A 25,581-nucleotide genomic window follows, 5' to 3' on the forward strand; every position below is an offset into this window, starting at 1 on the left:
GCTGTCATTCATCAGAGGCGTCTTACAAGAGTTAAGCTATCGTGGCAGACTCAGCATCTGGTAAGTGGTCACTTCTCTACCAAATGCGCAAGTCAAGCAGTGCTGAGCAGTTATTCTGAAAGCCGCAAGTGGCGTGACACTCTGTTAACCTCAAAGCACCTCAGAGCACCGTGCCTCAGCGTCATGGAGCTCAGAGTCAGCTATTTCAACTGATCATTGCGGAAAATTTTGTAGCTAACATAATTAAGTTGTTTTGTTGAGAGTTATCCTGAACTGTTACATTTAATTTTAGTTTTAAATTAAAACTTTAAAATCAGTATAAAACTTAGTTTGCGTGCGCCATCTCCACTTAATTTTGCGTACTAAAGAAATCCAACGATTTACACACAAGGTAGCGCCACATCACGGCACACCGACAAAGGTAATCTGGCAATCTTCAGACGGCTATAGGCAGTCGAAGAGAAGGTAATGTATCGGAGGTTAGAGGGTACGTTAAGCGGACGGGGACGTGGACGCGGTAGGCGAGTGGCCTCGACGGATAACGCACCAGTTATAAGTGCACCGGGGCAGAGTTTAAGCAATAGCAGCAGCAGCAGCAGCAGCAGAAGCAGCAGCAGCTCGAGCGATGCTGGATCGTACAAGACGGTGAGTAGTCTCTTTCCTTGCACCACGTCGTTCTGTTCATTGTTGATTTGACCAGTGCGAAAAGAGTAGTGAAACGTAAACGAAACGCGCCGCTCTCGAATCAGTGTTAGCATGCGCATTTTTAGACGATCACAAGTGCTGATGCCGACACTACGGAAATTCGAAGGCCAAAATGGCTGATGGGCACATGTACGTATGCTCACGTGCATGGCCACAGAGTTTTCAGGGGGGTGCTACTGTGTTGCGGTTAGCGGAGAGAACTTTGCAAAGAAAAATGAAGATGCGGCGAGAGAGAGCGAAACAGCTTTATTGCCGTAGAATGCCGGGGTTTAAGACAGGTGGGCTTGAAGATGCGGCGATTGCCTCGCTTTGAAGCGCTCAACGGCGTCCCGATGAAGAGGACGAAAGGATAGACGGCGTTGTTACCACAGCAACCGCTTGGCCCTCGCCACCATCCTAGCGGAGTTCGCACGACCGGTGCTGTTAGGCCTCCTGAGCTTTCCGTTTCTGGAGTTTTCTATTGTACTTTCAAAAGAACAGGCGCAGTGTGTGTCTGTGTAGCGTTCTGCACATGACACGTCGGCGTGCTGCGTCTTGTGCGTGCTTTGCAGCGACAGCAAGGGTGTGACATTCCCGTAGAGCCAATGGGGACGATTTTGAAATGCGACGGTGGCGGTGCCTGGGAGTTGGCGGTAAAGGCATAAATTGCTCAAAACTTTTTGAAACAAGCTCAGCCAAGCCAATCCAGAAAAATCCAATATGGCGGCGTTTGTTTACCCGGCTGGTTGCGGGCGGTTGCTCGCGCGTTCGTGGTGCTGGCGGCCGCTAGCTCGATGCAAGCTTCGTAAATACTGGTGACTTGCTGCTCCCGCGCTGCATTCCCGCTTGATTTCCTAAGTACTTACGACATCTGCTTACCCGCTTTTGCATTTCGATGTGTCTGTTGAGGCAGCACGGTGCATGGTGGCGAGCGGCGCGGCCAGCGCGGCTGATTAGCAGCTGCTTAGGGCGCTCGCTCGAGTACCAAAAACGTAAATAGTTTTCTCCAAAGAACAGTTTATTAAAGGAAACATCAGTAGTGACAATCGATGTACAAAAGTGATTTTAGGCATCTTGGGCATTGCAATATCAGTGACAATCGTTCTAAAAATCAAAATTAATAAATTCCATTATGGAAACCTAGAACACATGAGCCGCCAGATACCAGGATCGCTGCAATCGTTCCGACCGTGGCGACACTTACGGCGCGGACGCGCAACTTGCAACATGCCACAGCACTGGCGACAGCCGCCGGTGGCAGCCTTCACGCGTGTGCGTCCGAGGCGGACGCACCTCTTTCTCATTGGAACAGGAGAACGAACGCTCAGTTCGGAGCTCGTTCACGACGGGCGGCTGTGGCTAATCTCGAACAAAACGGTGCAGTGTGCGTTAGATGGAATCTACCATGCATGCTCAATGGGCACTACTTCTGGGGTGGAAATGGTGCCTGTTTTCAACGGTTCACAGCTGCGTTTCAACCTGCGGTCACGTCGAGACCACTGCCGGGTCTAGCCACATTGTGCTTTGTAGTGGAAGATTTTTTTTGTAGGGAAAGCTTCACTACGCTACCTCGTAACGATTTCACGGTGCTTGCGGTTTTGACCTTCAAGTGAGAAAGAAGACGAACCCCTTACGGCGCGGTTCCGGTGGCCCCAGATATATGTGAGAGAGTTACTACGATATTTCCTTTCTTGAAAACCCGTAGGGGTGTCCACGGATATATATGCGAGACAATTACTGCACCGTTTCCTTTCTTCAAAAGCAATTTTAAAAACAAATCTTCAGCTGCACGCGTTGGCGTTCACAACGTTGTAGCAGAAACGCGGCACTGAAGCTCCTGATCCGGAGTTCCCGGGTTGAAACCGACCCCGGCGGCTGCGTTTCGATGGATGCGAAACGCTAAGGCGCCCGTGTTCTGTGCGATGCCAGTGCACGTTAAAGATCCCTAGGTAATCGAAATTATTCCGGAGCCCTCCACTACGGCACCTCTTTCTTCCTTTTGTTCTTTCACTGTCTCCTTTATTCCATCCCTCAGGTGTCCGCCGATATATGAGGCAGATACTGCGCCATTTCCTTTCCCCAAAAAACCAATTATTATTATTATTGTTAGCTATAGACCACCGGCGTTCTTCTCGTTCATTGGCGCTAGCGTTGACACCGCTTTAGACTCCGATGATTTTGAGGAAAGGAATTAAGGTGCACGACTGACTCCTTGGTGCAGTGGACGCCTCAATCGCGCTTTGAGGTACGTGGCTGTGGGTAGAGAAAGATGTGGGCTGTATGCACTAGCGCTGACAACGTTGTGGCAGACGCGCCACTGCAGCACTAAACCGCAGCAGCGTTCATTGGGTGACCAGCCTCTCGAGATCAACCATTAATTTAGCCGTCACCTGCCGGGGTGGGCGCGCTGCCTATCCGATGTGCGCAATGCACTCAACGTTACAGACGCCAAGCCGCGCGTCTAGTGGCCCGATACACAACAGCTTTCTCTCTCTAACCAGGTTCAGCAGTAGTTGTACGGCAGATATTTTTTTTTTGTAGGGGGAGCTACACTGGGCTACCAGTCGAGCATTTCGCGGTATATGGAAGAGAGAGAGAGTTGTGCGCATGCGCCGTTACCATGGCAACAGGGGGGGAGCAAGGTGCGTCGTGCGCTTCGCCGTAGCCGCGCGCCCGCTCCACCGTCGACGCTGAGCGTGACGTCACGCGGATGAGCAGTTGTGCGCATGCGCCGACACCATGGTAACCAGACAGACCGCAAAGCTGCGCCGCGTTCTTCGTCGCCGCCTCGCCGCGCGTCGCATGCGGAGCATTGTGCGAATATGTAATGGGCGTCTGTAATCTGCTGCGGGTCCTAGGACCAAAGATATTAAACTTATTTTTGGAATATGGCGGAGTGCTTGGCTTGAAGCACTCTGGCACGGGTGGGCCCGGTATGCACTGCCTCCGGAATAGGCCCTGGGCATATTAGCGCGGCGCGTCTTTTCTTTCACTCTTTGCTCTCCTATCCTTTATCCCTCCTACTTTCTGCACGCGGCAGCGAGCGTGGCTCGGCTTGAGTCAGCAGGCAGGCCCGTGCACTTTCCTTTTCCTTCTTCCTCTCAGCAACATAGTCAGCCAGTCGTCTGTATCACAACGTCTGACAAGCATGCAGAGGAGAGCCCGCCGCTGCTAAACGGCGGCACAGACAAGAGAAGATTAACTCTTCCGATCCTGAGGTTGTCGCCTGGCAGTTGGCTATTCAACACAGAGAGAATGAGCGTCAGAAGGCGAACAGAGCAGCGGAGACGCCCGAACAGAGAAAGGAACGCCTTGCCAGACCTTCCGAGCGTAATAGATGGCGCATAGCCACTGTAATGGAGGCTATGGAAGGCGTTGGTCTACGGGAACCAACAGAAGAGGATGTGAAGGCCCGTCGTATGACTGATTACACCAATAGAATTTCCTAAAAACAAGCTCAGCGAAGGAAAGGTACCTCTCGCTACGTGTATCCTAGCATAGCCGAGCCAAGCCACTGCCAATTTTTGTGTGTGTCTGCGTTGTGCAGAGTGCACTTTGTGTCTGAAATTTTTGGCAGGCGGCTCATTAATAGAAGCAATAAGCCTTAAAAGCATTTTTTGCCGTAATGAAACGAGATCAGCGCATAAGGCGCCTGTGTGCTGTGCGATGTTAGTGTATGTTAAATATCCCCATGTGGTCGAAATTATTCCGGTGGCCTCCACTATGGTACCTCTTTCGTATTTCACTCCCTCCTTTACCCTTCCCTTAAGGCGTGGTAAGGGTGTCCACAGAGTTATGTGAGACAGTTAATGCGCCATTTTCTTTCCCCCCCAAAAAATCAACTCGTCGAACACCTTCTTTGTTTGAAGTTGAGAATTTCCGTGCGATTATGTTAAAACAAGAATTTAAAGTGATTGAGTACCTTCTCGGTGGACACCTAAACCTCGTCTCTGGAGTGAAGCAGGCAGTGAAGGGAAGACAGGAAAAGGCGTCGTAGTGGAGGGTGGTGATGGTAACCATTTGTACGAATATTTAGATGACTATGTGTGAGTAGATGTGGGATCACCTGGGATTCTTTATTTTGCACTCACGGCGCAGATCAAGGCCGAGCTTATGAGTCTGGCACCGCAACCACACTGTGAAAGAAAAAAAATATCCCGCCACCGTCTGGAAGACGTTGAAGTAACGAGTGTTAGCTGTCTCGTAGCGCAATCTATCGTCCATGCGATGTATTACCTCGGGATCAGGCTACTTTTCCATACCTCACGGCGAGCGGGTGCTTACCGCCTTGAGGTGGGATAATTTTTTACCAATTTTGACCGAAAAAGTTTTTTAACCCTTTGGAGGGCCATTTGGGCTTACCTCAAAGCAGTAGGTGCTCGGTCGCCGTGAGATATGAAGTTGTGAGCTGCCTAGTGCTGACGTCAAGGCCGCCATATTAAGCCTAACCATAACTAAATATTAACCTAATTAGGCGATATTGGTATCTAACATGTTCTACTCATCGAGCCCGTTACGAATATGCCGTTAGCTAGATTATGACGTCATAGGTTAATTATAAGCAATTAAATTTAAGCCTCCTCATAACTGAATATTAACTTCTTAGTTACTATTGGTGTCTGACCTGTTCTACTCATCTAGAGGATTCGAAGTACGTGATTCGTTATTCGTTTTGTAGCGATAGGTACATTACGGTAGCATTTCGAGCCTTCCGCGTGGCGGCGCCGCTACGCTGTCACGTGGTTGGTCACGTGGCGCGGAGCAGCTGCCGGCGGCGCGGTGCCGTGGCTGATCACGTGGTTGGTCACGTGACCAAGTTCTACTCGGCCATCTGTAGCTTCCGCGTCACTCCAGGTTTAACCAAAGCTAAACCATTACTATTAATGGTTACTATTAAATAGCACGCTAACAGGACGAACACACGAAACTTGGAGACCGAGGAAAGAAGCTCAACTGCACCACTTCTCTTGAGCTTCGAACACGAAACTGGTCTCTGCTTGTAATTTTGTGCAAATAGCGTCGCAGGTAGTCGCTCACTGCTCTCTGCCACGTATTCCTTTCAGACACAATGGCTCGGAGGGGGCACGCAGGTTTGTGCGTTTTTCCTGTAAAGAAAATCTCTAGCCATCCTGTGTCTGCCGCCTTGACAGCCGTCGCCAGAGACACTAGGTTCATTCGAGCAATGAGTTTTAGTGCGGCACGCTTCTGTTTAGCCGGGTGAAATTCGACGGGTCGAAAACATTTGTTGATAGCTTCGGTAGCTTTCTTCTTAAAGACTTTTGTCAGGACAACAAAGCGGCTTTCTTTGTCAGCTTCCAATGCCGCGTAGTCGGACGCTTTCATGAACTCAGCAATCCTTTTTAGCGGTGGCCTCCTGGTTGACACCGACCCTAATGACTTTTGGAGGCACTCAAATCCAAGTTTGCAAGTCTCCAAGTTTCCTGTGTTCGTCCTGTTAGCGCACGCTATTTAATAGAAATGTACCAACTAGCCCGTCAAAAAGTTGTGCTAAAGCTAAACCACCGCCAATTTTTTGATGACCTGATTAATTACTGAGTTATAAATTATTAAACATAGTCACATGACTAAACAATTATGACGTCACAAAATCAGTCACTCAACAGTCAATCACCAATTCGATATACTGATGACGTCACCAATAAATCATCAGTTGGCTTGCTATATCGATTTACTGTGGGGACGCCATATTGAATTCCTCGGACAAAATATCACGCCGAAGGGAGGTGGTAGCATACCCCAAGAAATCGAGAAACGTGATGAAAAAATTGGCGGTGGTTTATCTCAGGTTAAACCTGGAGTGACGCGATAGCTACAGCTGGCCGAGTGGAACTTGGTCACGTGACCAACCACGGGACGAAACGCGTGATCAGCCATGACGCTGTGCCGCCAGTAGCTGCTCCACACTACGTGACAGCGTGGTGGAGAAATCGCAGGGTGGCGGCGCCGCCACGCTGAAGGCTCGAAATGCTACCGTGAAGTAGTTATCGCTGCACAATTGGCAGTGGTTTAGCTCTGTTTAAACCTGGAGTGACGCGATAGCTACAGCTGGCCGAGTGGAACTCGGTCACGTGACCAACCTCGTCACGAACCGCGTGATCAGACCCGGCGCCGCACCGCCGGCAGTTGCTCCGCACCACGTGACCAACCACGTGACAGCGTGGCGGCGCAGCCACATGGTTGCGCACCGCCACAGAGTCCCTCATTTACTACAAGCACATTTGGGCAATTCAAAGGGATGTTGGCAAACACTGTGGCCATTCCACTGGGGCGCCACGTACAACATGGTATATGCAGTGGGCTGACCCCAAGGCTTTCGCCAAGCACTCTTTAGAATTTCCAAAGTGTCTTCGGTGATTCTTTCGTTAACACAAATAATTTGTTAAAGTTTGTTTTTGATGTTCCGAAAACCAGATGGCAGCAGTTTAATTAGTAATTTAAGTTGTAATTAAGTAGGAATGCACTCCTAGAAGTTAACTTAAAGTGGAATGAAATAAACGGTTAGTTTTAAACTAAAGTTGCTCAGACGCAGGCGAAGTTGCAATACTTGGGAAGGCGTACTTGTTTCATCTCGAAGTCTCTTAGCCAATATACCTGTATTATAACAGGGCTAATTTTCTTCTCGTTTGAGACGTGTTCATGGTTGCATGTCACTCGGCCAGCTAGCTTCAATTAGCAGTCGAACGGGTAGTGTACACCCTTTGTGAATAGTGACCAAGATCTGTTGCGACCATAAAAAGCAGTATAGTTGAGATCTGCGGCAGAATATTACTATGCGGTACAAATTCACATCACGTTTGGTCATAAATACTATGGAACTGGAATACATCAATTCGCAAGGCATGTGCAGGCCTGTGTATTGAGTATATACTAGCCTGAATAGATTCCAAATTTTTTGCAGCGCTTCAAAAACGCGATCAGCGAGCGAAAGCGCCCACGCGCCGCAGGATTTCACATGCGAGCGGTGTTGAAGGTGGGGATCGGGGTCGCTTCTCGACACAACCTCGGTCAAGATGACGCCCGCTCCGATCCGGACAGGAGTGGCGCTGAGTGAAGGGTTCGTTACTGGAGAAAGAAGACTTGGCTTATGTTACATATTTACTAGCTTTTTGAGTTCAGAAGTGAGCTTCTTCAACTGCATCGGCAGTCCAGTTTTATACGCTGCGTCTTCCCTAAATTCCCCATGTAGGGGACGCCTTCGCCGTGGTGGGTGTGGCCAAAACTTTCACTCTCACACACAAACGGACATCTCCGCACACATGGACACGCCCCTGGCATAAGTTGAGCCTGAGGGAGAGGGTTATGCGGCCAGGGCCCCGCCGGGCTGGCAGAAAACGTCATGCGGGGTGCCCGCTCTCCGCCGGTCGGTGAACTTCGAAGAAGCCGTGGCGCAAAGCCGGAGCGCCCCGTCGAGAGATAATCCCCAGTGGTTCTGCCATTAGCGATGGCCGGCGAAGCATGTGGACGAGTCGCTGTGCCAATTCGTTCCCACGCTGGTGCTGTGCCCGGGAAGCCAGGAGTAGTCGGGTCGGTAGGAACGTCGGACAAAATCAGAAGACAGCCGGAACCACATCGTTGCCGGCAACAGCGACTCCTTAGAGTGATTTTCGCAGAATCCTGCTCCCCGCTTGTCCCACGCAGCAAGGACCTGGCGAGCGTGGTAAACGCACCCCGCAGACATCTGGCGAGAGATGCTGTCTTGGTGGCAATCCTCCAGACCTGCTGGCGCCAATCCTAATACGGGCTGGCATCAATTCCTGATTGCGGCCAGTCCGCCGGCTGAGCAGCGGCAGGGTCACAGCGCCACGATGGCGCTTTGTACAGCCTGCGCACGGGGGCTGTTTCCTGTCTGCCTAAGCTGCACGATGTGGGGTTAAGGTGTTAAGTACACAATTGTTTGTGAATCTGAAATGCTGGAGACCCTGGAGGGCGTTTTTGAGGCATCCGTCTTATTCGCCGCCTTTCCGCAAACACTCTCCAGCGTCCTTACGCTAGACATTATTAGTGTGGGGCTATAAAAAGAACGAAAAATAAAGTGTCCCTGCCCGTGCTAGTAAGCATAAGAAGCTTAAACCAATTAAAAAAGTAAAAGGGATTATACCAATAAGAATTTGGGGAAGAAAAGGATGAGGGCAGAGGGGGAAATAAGTAAATTATAAAATACTACCATCTTCCGCGAAACCACAGCGGAAGGAGCGGGCAGGCGGGCTCAGGGATTCATTTTGAACAGGAAGAGTAGTTGCTATACAGTGTGTTCTTGAGCCTGTCTAACATTTTGTAAATTATATGTCTTCATTCTTCAAGAAGGGTTCAGGAAGGTCTGTTGAAATTTCAGGGCTGGTATGGTGAGGCGAGAGGGCTTGAGGGAATAAGATGTTAGGCTTGAAGATAGTGTAGTCCGAGAGTGCTGAATGGGCTTGGGGATGGTTGGGCCCTTTTGTCTGGAGAGGGGTGCTGGACTGAAAAACTAAAGAATAATAAGTAACCCCGTCCCGCCCCCATGGGGATATATGTTGTTGTGGAGGTTGCGTTGAGTTTAGAGGTGGGAGTCGAAGTGTGGTGCGTATGGTATTGGATGTGTAAGGTAATTTTGTTGTGTGGTTTGTGTTGGAGACTTTTAAAGTGGGGTTTCACATGTTTTGAGTGATTGAGATGTAGTGATATGTACTTTGCGTTTCGAGGTTGAGTTGTTTTTATTTACATTTTTTAAGTTTTGCCATTGGGAGCTGTTGTTTACGTTTTACATTTTCCCTTTCTTTATATGACTGTGCGTATTAGGTGAGAGAAGAAAAGTTATATAATAGATTAAATAGTGGGAAGTTAGAAAGTTGAAAGAGGGCACACTCCAAATAGAGTACTGAGGGGAGGGGGGATTTTTCTCTTTCCACCTTTCATTTTATCCCCTTTTTTCTCTCTTTGTGGCCTTATTTCTTAGTTGTGCATTATTTTTATAGCATGGTGCCATGCCGTTCCTTGTTTGTTTGGAGGCAGAGTGGTCTATGCGCTTGTTGCCATTAGAGTTGAGATTAACTCGCTCGTTGCAAAGAGATATGCCAACTCGATGTCGTTGGAAGTGGGGAAAGCCCCTCTCCTTTTGTATGAAGGAAGAGAGCTCGTAGACGGACGAGGTCGCTCTGATTCGTTGGGAGGGGGCGAGGGCCACTCCTTGGCTTTGGGAGAGGGCCAAGCCCGACTCCTTTTAATTGATCGTTGGCAAGGCGGCGAAGCACGCTTCTTGGCGTGGGGAGAGGCAAGCCCGACTCCTTATGGTTGGTCGTCGGCAGGGGTCGAGGCCCACTCCTTGGCTTTGGGAGAGGGCCCAGCCCGACTCCTTTTAATTGATCGTTGGCTAGGGGGCGAAGCACGCTCCTTGGCGAGGGGAGAGGCAAGCCCGACTCCTTATGGTTGGTCGTCGGCAGGGGTCGAGGCCCACTCCTTGGCTTTGGGAGAGGGCCCAGCCCGACTACTTTTAATTGATCGTTGGCTAGGGGGCGAAGCACGCTCCTTGGCGTGGGGAGAGGCAAGCCCGACTCCTTATGGTTGGTCGTCGGCAGGGGTCGAGGCCCACTCCTTGGCTTTGGGAGAGGGCCAAGCCCGACTCCTTTTAATTGATCGTTGGCAAGGCGGCGAAGCACGCTTCTTGGCGTGGGGAGAGGCAAGCCCGACTCCTTATGGTTGGTCGTCGGCAGGGGTCGAGGCCCACTCCTTGGCTTTGGGAGAGGGCCCAGCCCGACTACTTTTAATTGATCGTTGGCTAGGGGGCGAAGCACGCTCCTTGGCGTGGGGAGAGGCAAGCCCGACTCCTTATGGTTGGTCGTCGGCAGGGGTCGAGGCCCACTCCTTGGCTTTGGGAGAGGGCCAAGCCCGACTCCTTTTAATTGATCGTTGGCAAGGCGGCGAAGCACGCTTCTTGGCGTGGGGAGAGGCAAGCCCGACTCCTTATGGTTGGTCGTCGGCAGGGGTCGAGGCCCACTCCTTGGCTTTGGGAGAGGGCCCAGCCCGACTACTTTTAATTGATCGTTGGCTAGGGGGCGAAGCACGCTTCTTGGCGTGGGGAGAGGCAAGCCCGACTCCTTATGGTTGGTCGTCGGCAGGGGTCGAGGCCCACTCCTTGGCTTTGGGAGAGGGCCAAGCCCGACTCCTTTTAATTGATCGTTGGCAAGGCGGCGAAGCACGCTTCTTGGCGTGGGGAGAGGCAAGCCCGACTCCTTATGGTTGGTCGTCGGCAGGGGTCGAGGCCCACTCCTTGGCTTTGGGAGAGGGCCCAGCCCGACTACTTTTAATTGATCATTGGCTAGGGGGCGAAGCACGCTCCTTGACGTGGGGAGAGGGGCAAGCCCGACTCATTGTAGTCAGGAATAGCAGGCGAATTAAGCAGTTTTATGAAGATTCTTTGATCTGGGAAGGTCTATTTCGTCAGAGATGGGGATCGTCCTATGATGGTTTATTTTACAAGGTGGCCTTTGTGGAAGGAAAGAATGGTAAGGAGTAGGCATATAGGAGGGTGAGGGGCTCTTATTTAAGAACTTAAACGATTGTGAGGACGGCAAGAGTTGGAGTTGGCGCTATAATTATTTATAAAGGGCTGGTTGAGCATATTTGAAGTGATCAGTTTAATAGATGGGTATGTAGGCGATAAATCATAAAATATTTAGAAGAAAGAAATAAAAATAAAAGTGACATATTATGTAAAATAAAATAATAATAGAAAGAAAGGAATATGTGGGTAGTTAGAGAAAAGTGGTGGTAGAGGTAGGCGGTCGGAGTAAAGTACGATATGGAGGAAGGGTGTTTAGGCGTTTAGTTGGTTTTTTTTGGCTGTTTAGTATTTTATGTTTATTTGAAAGATTAGGAAGAGAAAGGATTAGGGTTCGGATGGGGGTTAGTTAGGCTTTTATAGTTGTTGAATTCACCCGTAAATTTTTTAATCAGTTTTTCTAGTGCTTTATGTTTCATGGTGCTTAATAATTTCAGGCTTGTGTTCTTGTTTGGGGATTTTTTTTGGTGATGAGTTTTCTTTCTGTGGTAGTGAAGGTGCATAGTCTTAGATAGTGATCTATGTTTTGGACAGGAGAGCCACATTCGCAAACGTTATTTGTGCTTTTGTGAAGTCTGCGGAGATAATGTGGGAAGCGTCCATGTTCTGTAAGTGCCTGACTGGTGTAATAAATAGTTTGTTGAAAAATGCGATGGTATGTGTGATGTGTGTCTTATCCAACTGTAGGTGGAAGTGTCTTTGCCGTGTCGCAGCCAATCGTTAGGCCAATTTTTTTGTCTTTCATCGTGAAGTTGCGTTTTGACATATTGTTTTGTGAATGGGGTGTGTATGGGTGTTCCTGATTGAGTGGCTTATTTTGTAGCCTCGTCTGCAAGTTCGTTTCCGTGTATGACTCTGTGAGCTTCGACATAATGTAGGGTAATTTTGTGTTGTTCTGCTGCTTGTATGTAGCCGGTTATCATGCAGTTGATGAGAGGGTTTCTGTTTCTTGGTTTTTGTGGGCTTTTAACGTGGAGAAACGGTCTAAGTATAGCTGTTGTGTTTGAAGGTGAGTTCTTTATGTGTATGAGTGCTTGTTGGATGGCTGTTGCTTCGGCGTCAAAATTGGAAGTATGTTGTAGTACGGTCAATTGTTTGGTTACCACTAGTTGTTGGCTTTGGTTAAGAATTACGAATGCTGCTCCTGTACCAGATTGTGACTGTGAACCGTCAGTATAAATGTATAGATCTAGGTGCCTGGGGTGTCGGTGGTGTAGTTGCGTGAAATGCTGTTTGCAGGATGGGAGAGGTGTCAGTTTTAGTGCTTATGTTGTTTTAATGGATTGTGACGTCGCCTTTTTGAAAAGTTTTGTAGCTGTGAATGATGTCGAATGATGTGTTTTCACTTTCGATTGTTAGGTGTATTGGTGGGAGGTTAGCTAGGATTGGGAGGGCTATGTTATGTGTAGCACGCAATGCTTCTCTCACTTTTTAAAAGTGGGATGCGTTATAATGCTGACAGTTTTCTGAACGTACGAGCTGTTGGCCTGTGCCACATGGGAAGTGCATAAAAAATTATTCATTCTGTGGAACGGATGCAGATCTTTCAGGTGTTGCGGTGTGGTGCCCCAGGTGTGTCCAGTGAAGCGGGCGAGAGTTGTTGTGAGAGTGGTAATTTTCTGTTGTACGTCTTTTAGGTTAGGAAGGTCATTTTAGAGTCAAATGTTACTCCAGGAAATTTTAAAGCTGTGGTATGTGTGAGAGTATGCTTTGCGAAATTTGACGTGTGGTGTCCTAGTGTGGTATTTGTTACCGATTGTTAAGATTTTACATTTGTTTGTGCTGAAGGAAATCTGTTCTCTTGTTGCCCAGCCTTGTATGATGTTTAGTGCTGTAGTGGCTCGTGCTTCTATGGTTGCTTTCGAAGTGCCACATTCTGTTAGCGTGATGTCGCCGGCAAAAAGTTGAATAGATGTGTTTTCAGGGAATGTAGTGCTGAGGAGCTCGCTAACTGTAATGCTCCATAGAAGGGTGCTAAGTGGGGATCCCTGTGTGAGTGGATGAATGATGGTGATATGCCCGTTTTTATACGGGACTGAACGGTCTTTAAGAATTTGAGAGGTCAGTGTGGTAAGGTTTTGTGGACATTGGTGCTGCTGAAGGAAGTTGGTATAGTGTCGCTCCTGTATGAGGTTGAATGCGTTTTTAATGTGTAGTGATATTAGAAGGGTGGTATGTTTGAGTGCTGTGTGATGTTGGATTGTGTTTTTACGTGACTGGAGTGCCGTTGTTGAAGACACATTGTGTGTAAAGCCAAATTGGTTTGACGGAAAAAGGTTGTGAGTATAGAGAAAGTGATAAATAAGGTCTTCAGAACAGGTTCCAGAATTTTTCCAAAAATGGAGCTTAGTGCTATTGGTCTGAAATGGTTGGGTTGAAGTGAGGGCGGTGGAAATCTTTCTTTGGTATCAGAATAATTTTCACTTTCTATCGTGTAGGGAAGTGGCCAAGTTGTAGTGCAGCATTGAAAATGTTGAAGAATTTTCCTTGTTTGTTTAGTGTTTGAACGAATGGGATAGTCAAGTTGTCTGGTCCTGGCGGTTTGAGGTTCGAGTGAGTGTACTGCTGAGTCAATTTCTGTCTCAGTAAAGGGGATGTCATCAACGCGGGTTTGCTGGATATGTGTTAGTTGTGAGTTTTGTGTGTTGTTTTGAGGGTATGTTTTGAAAAGTGACTGTAATATAAGTTGTATTGATTTTTCAGCAGATGAGGTATATGTGCCGTCAGCCTTTGGTTATATGGGATTATGATTGGCTTTTTATTATTGTTGGCAGCATTTTTATAGGGTAGTGGGAGGGGGTTACTGTTTGAGAGTTTTCCACAACAGACTTCCCAAGATTTGGTGCGTGTATTGGATATGTTCTGTTGGAACTGTTTGAGAGCAGTGGTGTAAATTGTTTTGCAGTGTTGTCGGAGGTTGTCGCTTGATTGTTGGTAACGTCGTCTAAGGGGCCTAACCTTTTTTCGTTCTATCTGCAGTTCGGTTATCCCCTAAGGGGGTAGTGTGTGTGTGTGTGTGTGTGTGTTTTGTTACGTGTTTTGAGTATTTAGTTGTCACTTTTGTGATTTTTAGTAGAAGTGATATATTACATGTTCTAGTCGTGTAATGTTGAGGATATGTGTATGGGCTGTTTCTTTAAACTATCTGTCTTCAAGGAGGTCTGTTAGAACTCTGTGACTGCCGTTTTGTGTGGGTGTTTTGTCTTGGTGTGTGTTGTCGTGAGGAAAGGTGTATTTAGATGTATTTGTGATCACTGTAGATTTCATAGTTCAATACCTCCCAAATTTGAATTTATGGTAGATGGGTGGGTGTAATGGCTGCGATGTCTATCCAGCTTCTACCATTGGTCGACCGCGGCGGCTGCGTTTTTATGGAGGAAAAACGCTAAGGCGCCCGTGTGCTGTGCGATGTCAGTGCACGTTAAAGATCCCCAGGTGGTCGAAATTATTCCGGAGCCCTCCACTACGGCACCTCTTTCTTCCTTTCGTCTTTCACTCCCTCCCTTATCCCTTCCCTTACGACGCGGTTCAGGTGTCCAACGATATATGAGACAGATACTGCGCCATTTCCTTTCCCCCAAAACCAATTATTATTATTATTATTATTCCACCATTGGTTTGAATTATGCTAAGAGAGTTTGGGTTGTTTATGATCATGAGGTGAGAACTACATATGCGTTCGCAGGAACTAGCGTAGTCGTTAGCACGTTGCTATTCGATTGGTCTGCAGCCTGTCCCCGTGTTCTGAAGCGAAAAGGTTTACTAAGCCAGCTTTTCGAGCCGTCAGCGGGGCCGCAAGTTTGACCTTTAAACTAGCTAGAGGTCAAACAAGGAAATGACGCCTTGCATATATCGGTCGACGCCCAAACCGCACTGGTAAGGGCAGAAAATGAAATGGTGGGGGTGGTAGTGGTTTTATTAAAAATAATAGTAAAAAGGAAGGAAAAGATTTTTGCTAGCCCCGGCATCTGCCATCGATACTGAAGCACCTGAGCTGGGGCAGCGGAAATAAAGGACAGCAGGCAGAATGGAGAAATGAAATGAAAGAGGTGAGGGGACAGGAATACAGGATAGGGGGAGAAGTAATATGTACAAACTATCTAATAGGTTTTTAGGAGAGGAACTTGCGCTTGTCTCACATGTTTTTGTGGACACCCTAATCGCGCTGTGAGAGAAGGAAAGTGAAATAAAGTTGGTTTTAAGGAAAGGAAATGACGTGCCCCTTACACATCTCGATGGACACCCGAACCGCCCCATAAGGGAAGGAAAGTGAAATGAAAGTTGGTTTTAAGGAAAGGAAATTACGCCTGCCTCAAATATCTCGGCGGAGACCCGACCCGCACCGTAAGCGACGGAAAATGAAAGCTGGTTTTAAGAAAAGGATATGATACTCTCACATTTCGCCATTTCCTTTGCTCAAAAAAGCAATTTCGTTTTGAAAATGAAAATTAGTTTTTGGGGAAGGAAATGGCACAGTATTTGTCTCAAATATCGGCGGACACATGAACCGCGCCATAAGAGAAGAGATATAGGAGGCAGTGAAAGAAGTAACGAAGAAAGAGGTGCCGTAGTGGAGGGCTCCGGAATAATTTCGGCCACCTGGGGATATACCTCGTAAAAATCCCGAGTGCTCACTCAGGCTCACTCACAAAAGTTTGGTCAACCTACGAGAGCTCACTCAAATTCACACTCACAGAGGCCTAGGCTCACTCGAACTCATGAAATCAAACTCATTTATGATCAAAACTCATTTGGGCTCACTCAGACTCACCGCTCATCCAGGGTCAACCACTCATAGAGACTCACATCTCACTCTGACTCCCGACTCATCTAGGCTCACTCACTCATTTCAGCTCACGACTCATTTGGACTCACTCAATTCGACTAACGTCTCATCTGGGTTCACTCATTTCGTCTCACGAGTCACACTCAGCTTGACTCACGACTCATCTGCGCTCACTCATTCGGGCTCACTCGCCCGTCTGAACTCATGGCTCAGCAATTCTCTCGATCCGTGAATTGCGACTCCATAAGCTCACTCATCAGACAGATGAATCTGCTTTACGCCAAGCGGCGTATTTTACGCGCCTGAAAGAACATTTACATGTGCCAACTATAGCACCTGTACTTGTGTTTTTTTGTGGTTTCGTGCTCTAGAATTCACTAACGATTTTGGGCAACTTTTAGAACACAGATACACTGCCTTTGGTGTTTCAATATTTTTGCCTTTATTGTCTTTTTTGTTTCTATGCTGTGCTTCCCTTTCTCCAGAATTAAACTAATTATCAAGCCTTTAAATCTGGCTGTTTCTGTTCTTGAACCATATATCAAGCCCCTCTCAAGAGCAGCGAGAGCCTGTCGTAAGGACTTTAGAACTGCTACATTACTGTTGTTTACGTTAGTGCTACACACAGTTGTTCTAAACTAAGTTTTCTATTACACAGCTTTTCTCCTCTGCGACCTTTCTGCCTCATTATACCTTAACGGATCCTATCTGGAGTATATTGTTTAACCACATTGCCAGGGTTGCATCCTCTGTAGAATTCTTTCTTTCGCACTTCATGGACGGGAGCAAAAATTGTGCCTTCTAGGGTGTGATCAGCCCACCAAACACCTCCGGTCCAAGCTTCACCGATTCACCACGGACACACAAACGCTTGTGTAGCGGTGCGGCTGGCACACATCTGCAGGTAGGAAAGAGGCGAGGCTCGCCTCCGAAAACAGGCCCCCTAGTTCACGAAAAATATGTGGGCACCTAAGCAATTCTTCTGAAACATAAATGCGAGAGCACTGCTTGTCTCTGAGTTGTCGTCGGGGACTTGGGAGGTGAACGTTGTTTCGCGGCAGCAGCTCACTTCGCATGTTTCGCTGCGTTGGTCGCGTATTTAATCGGCAATGAACTGCTGCTTCTGGCCACGCTTTGCTGTCCCGCCTGATGGTGTGGACACGAGCGATTCAACTGAAGGCCAAATCCCTGCGGCGGCGAGCACTTTTCCTTTTGTGTATTCTCTAGCCATGTTTACATGAATACGAGAATGGCGCGTCGTTTTTCCTAGTGTATCTCGCGGAGGCGACACGCCACTGTTTACATGTACATCAGGTCATGCGGGACAGTGGTATCTCGCCCACGCGGCGGATGTGTACTATGTGTAGGTTTGCGAAGAACTCTCAATAATGGTCTCTAAGTTAGTTTCCTCTCTGTTGAGAGGTTCGTGCGGCGAAGGATATCGCATTCTTCTACCTCTATAGTTTTGTAGTATGGCCGAATATTCTTTGGGTGCCGGTGTGATTTCCGCTGTCTCATCAGATGATCGGAAAGTAGTGTATCCTCGAGCTATCCAGTCGACCGCTTGGTTCCTTCCCACCCCGTGTATACCAGTACCCACCCAATTTTGTGTGTGGTCTTGTCTTTTTCTTCGCGGTTTTTAATTCTGTCGCTCGTTGCGAGGAGTATACGGAGCGTGTGACGACCTATCCTGCCATTGATGCAATTTCGGCAGGCTTTTTGAGAGTCCGTGAGTATTGTTAGCCGTCGCCCGGTTATATAGCCCTCCGCCACCGCTAGAGCAACGGCTGCTTCCTCGGCCTCTGCTACCGGCCAATCTCGCATAGAGGCGCTGGTCATTTCGCGCAGAGACGAATGTACCATCATGGCCACTGCAAGTTTGGTGTTTCCTCTTCTCGACGACGCGTCTGCAATCACGATCTTGTCTTGAGGAGCGTATGTTTTCTCGATGAATTCGGCCCTCGCTTCTCTTGTGCCTCAGTGGTGGAGGTTGGGGTCCATGTTCCTAGTGTTGGCGTTACCTTGAGGGATTTGCGATGCTCGTCGGAGATCGTTTCCGTTCTCGTCATATCTCGCATCTGCTCGCGCTATCCGAGTCTCTGTAAGAACGCTCTTCCAGTCGTCGTCTGCAGCAGCCTGAGTTTTTGCGACTCAAGCTGCGCATCCAGAAACTCCTCGAAGGTGTTTTGCAATAACAGAAGGGTCATGAGTTTTCCTGTAGACGTGTTGCGCGGTAGTCAGAGTGCTTTACTGTATGCTTTGCGTACCAGGGAGTTTTTCTGTAGACTTGCTCTGCGGTAGTCAGTTGCGCTGTATTTTACGCTCTGCGTACCAGGGCATACGCTTGTTGTATTTCGCTCTTGTTGAGGCACTGGAAGGGTAGGCTGTACTGATTCGGCTAACGGCCAGGTTTATGACTAGTTTTGGTGTGTCGTTTTAGCGCATGCCTTGTCGCCTGTTTGTGGTGTGAGAAGATGTACTCCGAAACGTACCCCGAAGGGGCGGAAATGTCATAATTGCTTAGGACGTCAAGGGGGCATTCGATATCGTCAGCCACAAAGCGATCCTTACGGCCCTAGACGGCCTGGGCTGCGGACGCAGAATCCTTGGTAATTTCAAAGCCTTCCTGTCCGGTAGAACTGCCACCATCGGCCTGGGAGACTTTCGATCGGACAGAATTCACACGCCAAACAAGGGTACACCCCAATGTTCAGTCATCTCACGAATACTCTTCGACATGGCTATGATAGGCCTAGCTCGCAAACTTGAGAAGGTCGAAGGCATCAGGCACGCCATGTATGTCGACGGCGGTAGAGTCTGGACAAACACGGGATCCCCTGGGGGGAAGGAAGAAAGGCTACACGAAGCGGCTCCTGTGTAGAGCACTACCTTGGAGAAAGTGGACTCGCATGCCTGACCGAGAAATCGGGAACTGCTGCGAGTCTGGCGAGGCAAGCAAAACCGGCCCGTCTCTACCAGAGAGGACCTGAAACTCAAGGTCTGCCTGAAAGGAACGCCTGTTCTGGAACAGACAACAATAAGAACCTTGGGAAGGAGGGTTCAATCCAACCAACGTAGTACTCACGCTTTCACCCTGCTCAAAGCAGCAACGCTGCAAGTCGCACGCATTATCACCCGCGTCACCGACAGGCGAAATGGGTGCTTTCGTAAAAAAATGATTGCTGAAAAGTAGTGTTATGGGCATGGTCACTGAAAAAAGAAGGGCGCATAACTGGCTCCCTATGTCAGTAGACGCCGCAGTCGCGCTCTGAGATACGTGGCGGTGGTGAGAGAGAGATGCAGGCTGCAGGCGTCAGCGCCAACAACGTTGTGGCAGACACACGGCACTGCAGCAATAATCCGCTGTGTTCGTTGGTGAGCCACCTCTCGCGATCAACCATTGACTGCCACCTGCCAGGGTAGCAGGGTGGGCGCGCTGCCTATCCAGTGTTCGGAACGCACTCAAGGAACGTTGCATACGCCAAGGTGCGTCTAGCTGCCCGATACACCAGAGCTTTCGCTCTGTAATCAGGTTTAACAGTAGTGAAACCACAGCTTATTTTTTGAAGCGAAGGCTTCACTACGCTAGGTTTTCAAGAGGGCAGCGTCAGTACAGTCATGTGACAGGTGTCACGTGGTGTCACGTTGCAGGTCAAGTGACCTACTGACGTCATCACATCACCCACCGTGGCAGGTGCAACTGCCCCATCGGGCATTTCATCGACGCTTTACAGACAATCCGTTTGGCAGTGTGTGTGGCGTTTGTGAACGTAGCCATCCAAAGGAAGCTTTCGCTTTTCACCAGGGTTAACCAAAGTTTAAACCACAGCTAATTTTTTTCCCTCTCCTTCAGCTCTTCCGCCGCGTTTCAATGGAGATGAAACACAAAACGCGTCCGTGTGCTGTGCGATGTCAGTGCACTTTAGATTACCACGTGGTCGAAATTATTCCGGAGACCTCCGCTGCACGGCAAACATGAAATTCGAATCCTTAGGCATTCATAACAGCTTTGAAGACATTGTAGAAGTACGCCTAATCAGCCAACGAGAAGTACTATCAGAAACACACAGAGGAAAGAACATGCTCAAATCGATAGTAATACAGCAAGAACTAGCCACTAGATGCAGCGAAGAAGACGCACCACGAGAAATTCAGAAACAGATCAGTAAAGCACAAATGCTTAGAAATATGCACGCGCAACACACGTAGAAAGAAGGAAAGCCAGGGCTAAATAGCTACCAAGAACGTGTGGAAGCACACCACAGGTCCTAAGCCGAAAATGAAGAGAAATATTCGATGGCAGTAGCAGTGAGAACAAGTGCCACATTTAGAGAAACTCACACAGAAGAAGCAGATGACGTCTTAATAGCTATAACCATCAAGCGAAACATATCAACCGGAACTTAGTAATCATAACAGGATTTCACTCGGCATGTAGAAATTACATAGAATGGACAATCTCTCATGTAATGCACTAAATATACTGCTGAAGAGAACACACAAGATTACAGAAACGACAATATTCTGGGCCTGGCATTGTCACAGGGGCACTCCAATGAATGTCAGGGACTGATCACATGCCGTGATGTATAACAGTATTACAAATTAGCGAGAGTGAAAAGCACACCACCAGATTCGCAATCAGAACCAGAAGTCGTTGACAAGGAGGAGGATGGGAAGCCTGTGGAGCCGGTGTGGGTGTTCTTGAGTACGTGCTAAATGGCCGGGAGCCCTATGTCCTCGGCGAGTTTAAAAGGCACGGCCTGGAGCTGGGTCTCCTGGCTGGAGCTGAGCAGCACGGCCTCCCACCACTCGGAGGTTCGGAGCTCTATTAAAGGGGTTCGGCAAGGGGCTGCAATAAAATGGCAATACGCCTGCGATGCTAAAGCACCCGGTTTTACGAATATTGTCCATCAAGAATTTTTGAAGCGAAAAGCTTCACTATGTCAGCTTTTCGACGCGCCAGTGTGACCGCAAGTTTGACCTTGAATGTAGCTAGTGGTCACGGTGGCCGCAAGTTTGACCTTGAATGTGAAACTCCTCCTCCTTTCCTTCATAAAAAAGAAAAACGCTAAGGCGCCCGTGTGCTGTGCGATGTCAGTGCACGTTAAAGATCCCCAAGTGGTCGAAATTATTCCGGAGCCCTCCACTACGGCACCTCTCTCTTCCTTTCTTCTTTCACTCCCTCCTTTATACCTTCCCTTGCGGCGCGGTTCAGGTGTCCACCGATATTTGAGACAGATACTGCGCCATTTCCTTTTCTCCAAAAGCAATTATTCCTCCTTAAAAACGCAGCCGCCACGGTCGGGTTCGAACCCCGGAGCTCCGGATCAGTCAGTAGCCGAGCGCCCTAACCACTGAGCCACCGCGGTTGGTTAGAAAGTTCTCAAAAACGAACCACGCTATTTTGCATGGTCCGTCTCTTTAGATATGGATATCGCACGCTGATGTTGCATTTGCGTGAAATTGCGCTCCGTCTTGGTATGTTCGCAAAACGATTCTTAATTTTAAAAAGTTTAAAAGTTTAAAAGGAAATCGCCGAAAGTGCTAAATACTCGGCTATGATTCAAAAATTGCCACAGGTATTTAGGACGCCACTGAGGCAGTCCAAATGACAGGACTCGTCCAGGCGACGTCGGGCAACCATGACGTCACGTCAGTGTGAATGGCAGCAAACGCGTTGAAGCGGAGTCGTCCTTATAGGTTTAGTGCTGCAGTGTCACACAATTGTCAGAGTGTGACCGCTAAAATTGTTTGAAAATCGTGAAAAGATGTCCTTGATCACCTGAACGCTGAATGGGCAACGTAATCGTAGCTGCGTGCAGCTTGCCAGAGACTTGTGGGAGCTGTCCTCAGTATCGAACACGGGTTTTCCCGCAGAAATGAAGGCGGATAGATCGGACGGGGAGGTAAAACGTAAGGTTGCAGCGTTGTCAGGGCACGAAGTAGCGTGTTGAAACCGTTCATGCTGCTTCCGAGCTGCGCTTGGCTCGCTGCGAATGGCGTTGGCCTATGCGCAACCAGTGGCATTGCGCACTTAACATGGACTCCATGAGTAAAAGTGAGAAAAGGTCGTAGAGGACGCGAGGGAAATGAGACACGCTGGCGCCTCGACACGTAGGCCACTTGACATGCCTCCCTCTCGCTTTCTTGATACAGTCAGAAATTAAAAAGCGATTTCGTTTACAGGCGCGAATGGTCAGCGGAGTAATACAGGCACAGCCCATTGTTAGCTGCTGTTATATAAAGTTGCATCCTACTGGTGCCGCTCTGTGCTTTCAGCACTCACTCTGGCTGCTTCCGGGCTCCCCTCTCGCATTCGTTTCTTTGTGAGAAAATAAAGACAGTCTTCATTGAAAGCGCTCACTATGACGCGTCTGATGAGAGCTTTCGGCTGGGCTACAATGTTGTTAATGCGAAAGCGTTATGTATGTCCTGTTAGCACAAAAGTCGGCGTCCGTCGCCGTCCATGGTCACTGAATTCCTCGTTGCCGTCAGGATGCTGTCGCATGACGTCAGCAGTAGACCATAATATAGTGGCGTCTACGGCAAAGGAGAAAAAATAAAAGTTGAAGGTGTAATGGGACCGACAGGCGCAGCGCAGCGAAGAAGCGGACGAGTTCAAGCGGGACAACGAAGAAGCAGACGAAGTGCAGCTGGGTTTTTCGAACGACGCCTGTGAGTGTGCCCGTCGTGTCGCCGGTCAACCAAGACCAACCGACCTGTGCTTCAAATAAACGCCTTGACACTAGGTGGAGGTGCCTCGGTTCCCGTCCCGGTCCTCATCCTGGAACTTCGAAGTGGAACGCTCCTCGTCTCCGCCACCATGCCGGAAGGTCCGAGTGAACCATCGCAGCCCATCCCTGCCACCGTACTCTGTCACGGGGTGCAGCGCCAGCGTGACACTTCTCCATTTAGTGGCACCGATGACCAAGACGTCGACATTGGCTGGCCTCCTATGAGCGCATCAGCACTTACAATCGGTGGGACGATTCCGTGAAACTTAGCAACGTCCTCTTCTACCTAACGGACGTTGCTAACCTATGGTTTCGCAACCATGAGGCCGATCTTCCCACCTGGTCGTCCTTTAATACGAGCTTCGCCGACGTTTTCGGCCGCCCCGCCGTCCGGAAGCTTCGCGCCGAGCAACGTCTTCGTGCTCGATCTCAGCTCCCTTCCGAGACGTTCACAAGCTACATCGAGGACATCGTTGACCTGTGCAAGCGTGTCAACCCCTCCATGTCCGAAGGGGATAAAGTCAACCACATACTTAAAGGCATAGCCGATGACGCTTTCCAGATGCTGCTGGCGAAGAACCCCACCTCCATCGCTACCGTCATCCAGCTGAGCCAAAGCTTCGACGAACTCCGCAAGCAACGCGCATCTACGCGGCAGTCCGGCGCGCCTGCGGGGGGTCTTGCTGGCTTGGCCCTTGGTGGCTCGTCTGCTGAGCAGTCCCTGTTCATGCAGCAGGTTAAAGACTTCATCCGCGAAGAGATCGCTCGCCAGCTTTCTCTGCTGCATCACATTCCCGACCCCGTCTGCCCTCCGCACGACCTGGCGCCATCTCTCACGCCCACTATCCGTCGTGCTATTCAGGAGCAGGTCGCTGCAGTTCTGCCATCCAGTCCCCCACCTCCTCCTGTGGCAGCGCCGCTCACCTATGCTGAAGCAGTCACCGGTACACGGCGCTCGCCCACCTCTGCCGCCTACCCTAGCAGCCCGGCCTTTTATGCTCCACCGCCGTCTATACCCCCGCCGCAGGTCCCGGTTCGTCGACCCCGCCGAAACCCTACGAACCCCTGGCGTACCGAGGACAGTCGACCGATATGCTATTCCTGCGGTCTTCCGGGCCATGTCGCACGCTTTTGCCGTCAGCGATCTCCTCGTTCTGGCGATTTCATGCGCAATTTCCGCTACGATTCCGGGCCGCCCTTGCCTAATGTCTCTTCTGCCTCCTCTACACATCGCTCCCAGTACCCTACTCGCCGCTCGCCTTCCCCTCGTCGACGTTCCATTTCTCCGATGCTCCGCCGCCCGGACCCTCTCCCAGAGGAAAACTGACTGCCGCAGTTCAGGAGGCAAGAACTGCGTGTTTTTCCAACTTTTTAAGTCCTCCGTGTTGTTCTGCTAACGTGATTGAGGTGTCTGTTGAAGGCGTCCCCGTTCTCGCGCTCGTCGACACGGGTGCTGTAGTGTCAGTAATTAGTGATGCTCGTCGCCGCAAACTTCGTAAGGTGACAACGCCGCTGTCTGACTTTTCACTACGTACGGCCACCTCTCAGCGCATCCACCCCATCGCAGCCTGCACGGTCCGCGTTTCTATCAACGACGTCGCCTATACCATCGAGTTTGTTGTGCTGACCGCCTGCTCTCACGATGTCATCCTAGGCTGCGATTTCCTCTCGACCCACCGTGCGGTGATTGATTGTGCCCGTGCGGAACTTGAGCTTTCTCCCCTGTGTGATGTCTCGTTGTGTGACCTACCTGTGCGCTCCGCTAAGCTTCTTGTAGCTGCCGACACCGACATACCTCCCTCCTCTTCAGCCCTCGTTCCGCTCCGCCCCGACTCTTTCCTCAGCGGCCCTGTTCTTTTCACACCTACCGCAGCAGCCACTCGCCATCAGCGCCTCCTCATTCCATTCGCCGTTGTCTCGATTTCCGATGGCCACTGCGCCATCTATGTCACCAACCCATTTTCTTGCCCGTCGTTTGTTCTTCGCGGCGAATGCCTCGGCTCTATTGAAGAACTGGACTCTGCTCTTGCTTCCGAGTTCTCCGATACCCGTGCCTGTTCCCCAGTTACTGCCTTAGCCTGTTGTGCGACAGCGCTCGATCCGATTTCCATCGACGTCTTTCGTCGTAACATCGCTCCCGACCTTCCGTCCGCTTACCGTGACCAAATCTTGGAACTTCTCTGCCGCTTCCGCAACTCTTTCGACCTTTCCCAGCCCTCCTTGGGGCGCGCATTGGCCGTCTCTCACACAATTGACACTGGTACCCACGCTCCCTTGCGTCAGCGACCGTACCGAGTCTCGCCGAGTGAGCGCCGCGTCATCCGTGACAATGTTGACGACATGCGTCGGCGCGGCATAATACAGCCTTCTCACAGCCCTTGGGCCTCTCCTGTTGTCTTGGTGACGAAAAAAGATGGCTCCATCAGGTTCTGTGTGGACTACCACCGTCTCAACAAGATCACACGCAAGGATGTTTATCCTCTACCCCGAATCGACGACGCACTGGATTGCTTGCAGGGAGCGGAGTATTTTTCATCCCTCGACTTACGCTCCGGCTACTGGCAGGTCCCGATGGCAGCGAACGACAGGCCGAAAACCGCTTTCGTCACCCCAGACGGCTTGTATGAGTTCAATGTGATGCCATTCGGCCTCTGCAATGCTCCAGCCACATTCGAAAGGATGATGGACACTATTCTCAGTGGCCTCAAATGGGAAACTTGTCTGTGTTGCCTAGATGACATTGTCGTTTTTTCCAAAGATTTTCCTTCCCATCTGCACCGCCTTTAGCGCGTACTCACTAGCCTTACTGACGTCGGCCT

The 25,581-nt window shown here is 49.6% G+C and overlaps 1 long non-coding RNA gene across 1 annotated transcript in view; it reads left to right on the forward strand.

Moving 5' to 3' along the window:
• The first annotated feature begins 456 nt into the window (after window positions 1–456).
• The window catches only part of LOC144097523 (uncharacterized), a 57,615-nt gene continuing 32,490 nt past the window's right edge, over window positions 457–25,581 (forward strand). Inside the window, exon 1 of the long non-coding RNA XR_013307041.1 lies at window positions 457–645. This is a non-coding gene — a long non-coding RNA (uncharacterized LOC144097523). The remainder of the gene's footprint in view (window positions 646–25,581) is intronic.

This window comes from Amblyomma americanum, chromosome 7, assembly GCF_052857255.1.
Source record: "Amblyomma americanum isolate KBUSLIRL-KWMA chromosome 7, ASM5285725v1, whole genome shotgun sequence".
Classification (NCBI taxonomy): Eukaryota; Metazoa; Arthropoda; class Arachnida; order Ixodida; family Ixodidae; genus Amblyomma; species Amblyomma americanum.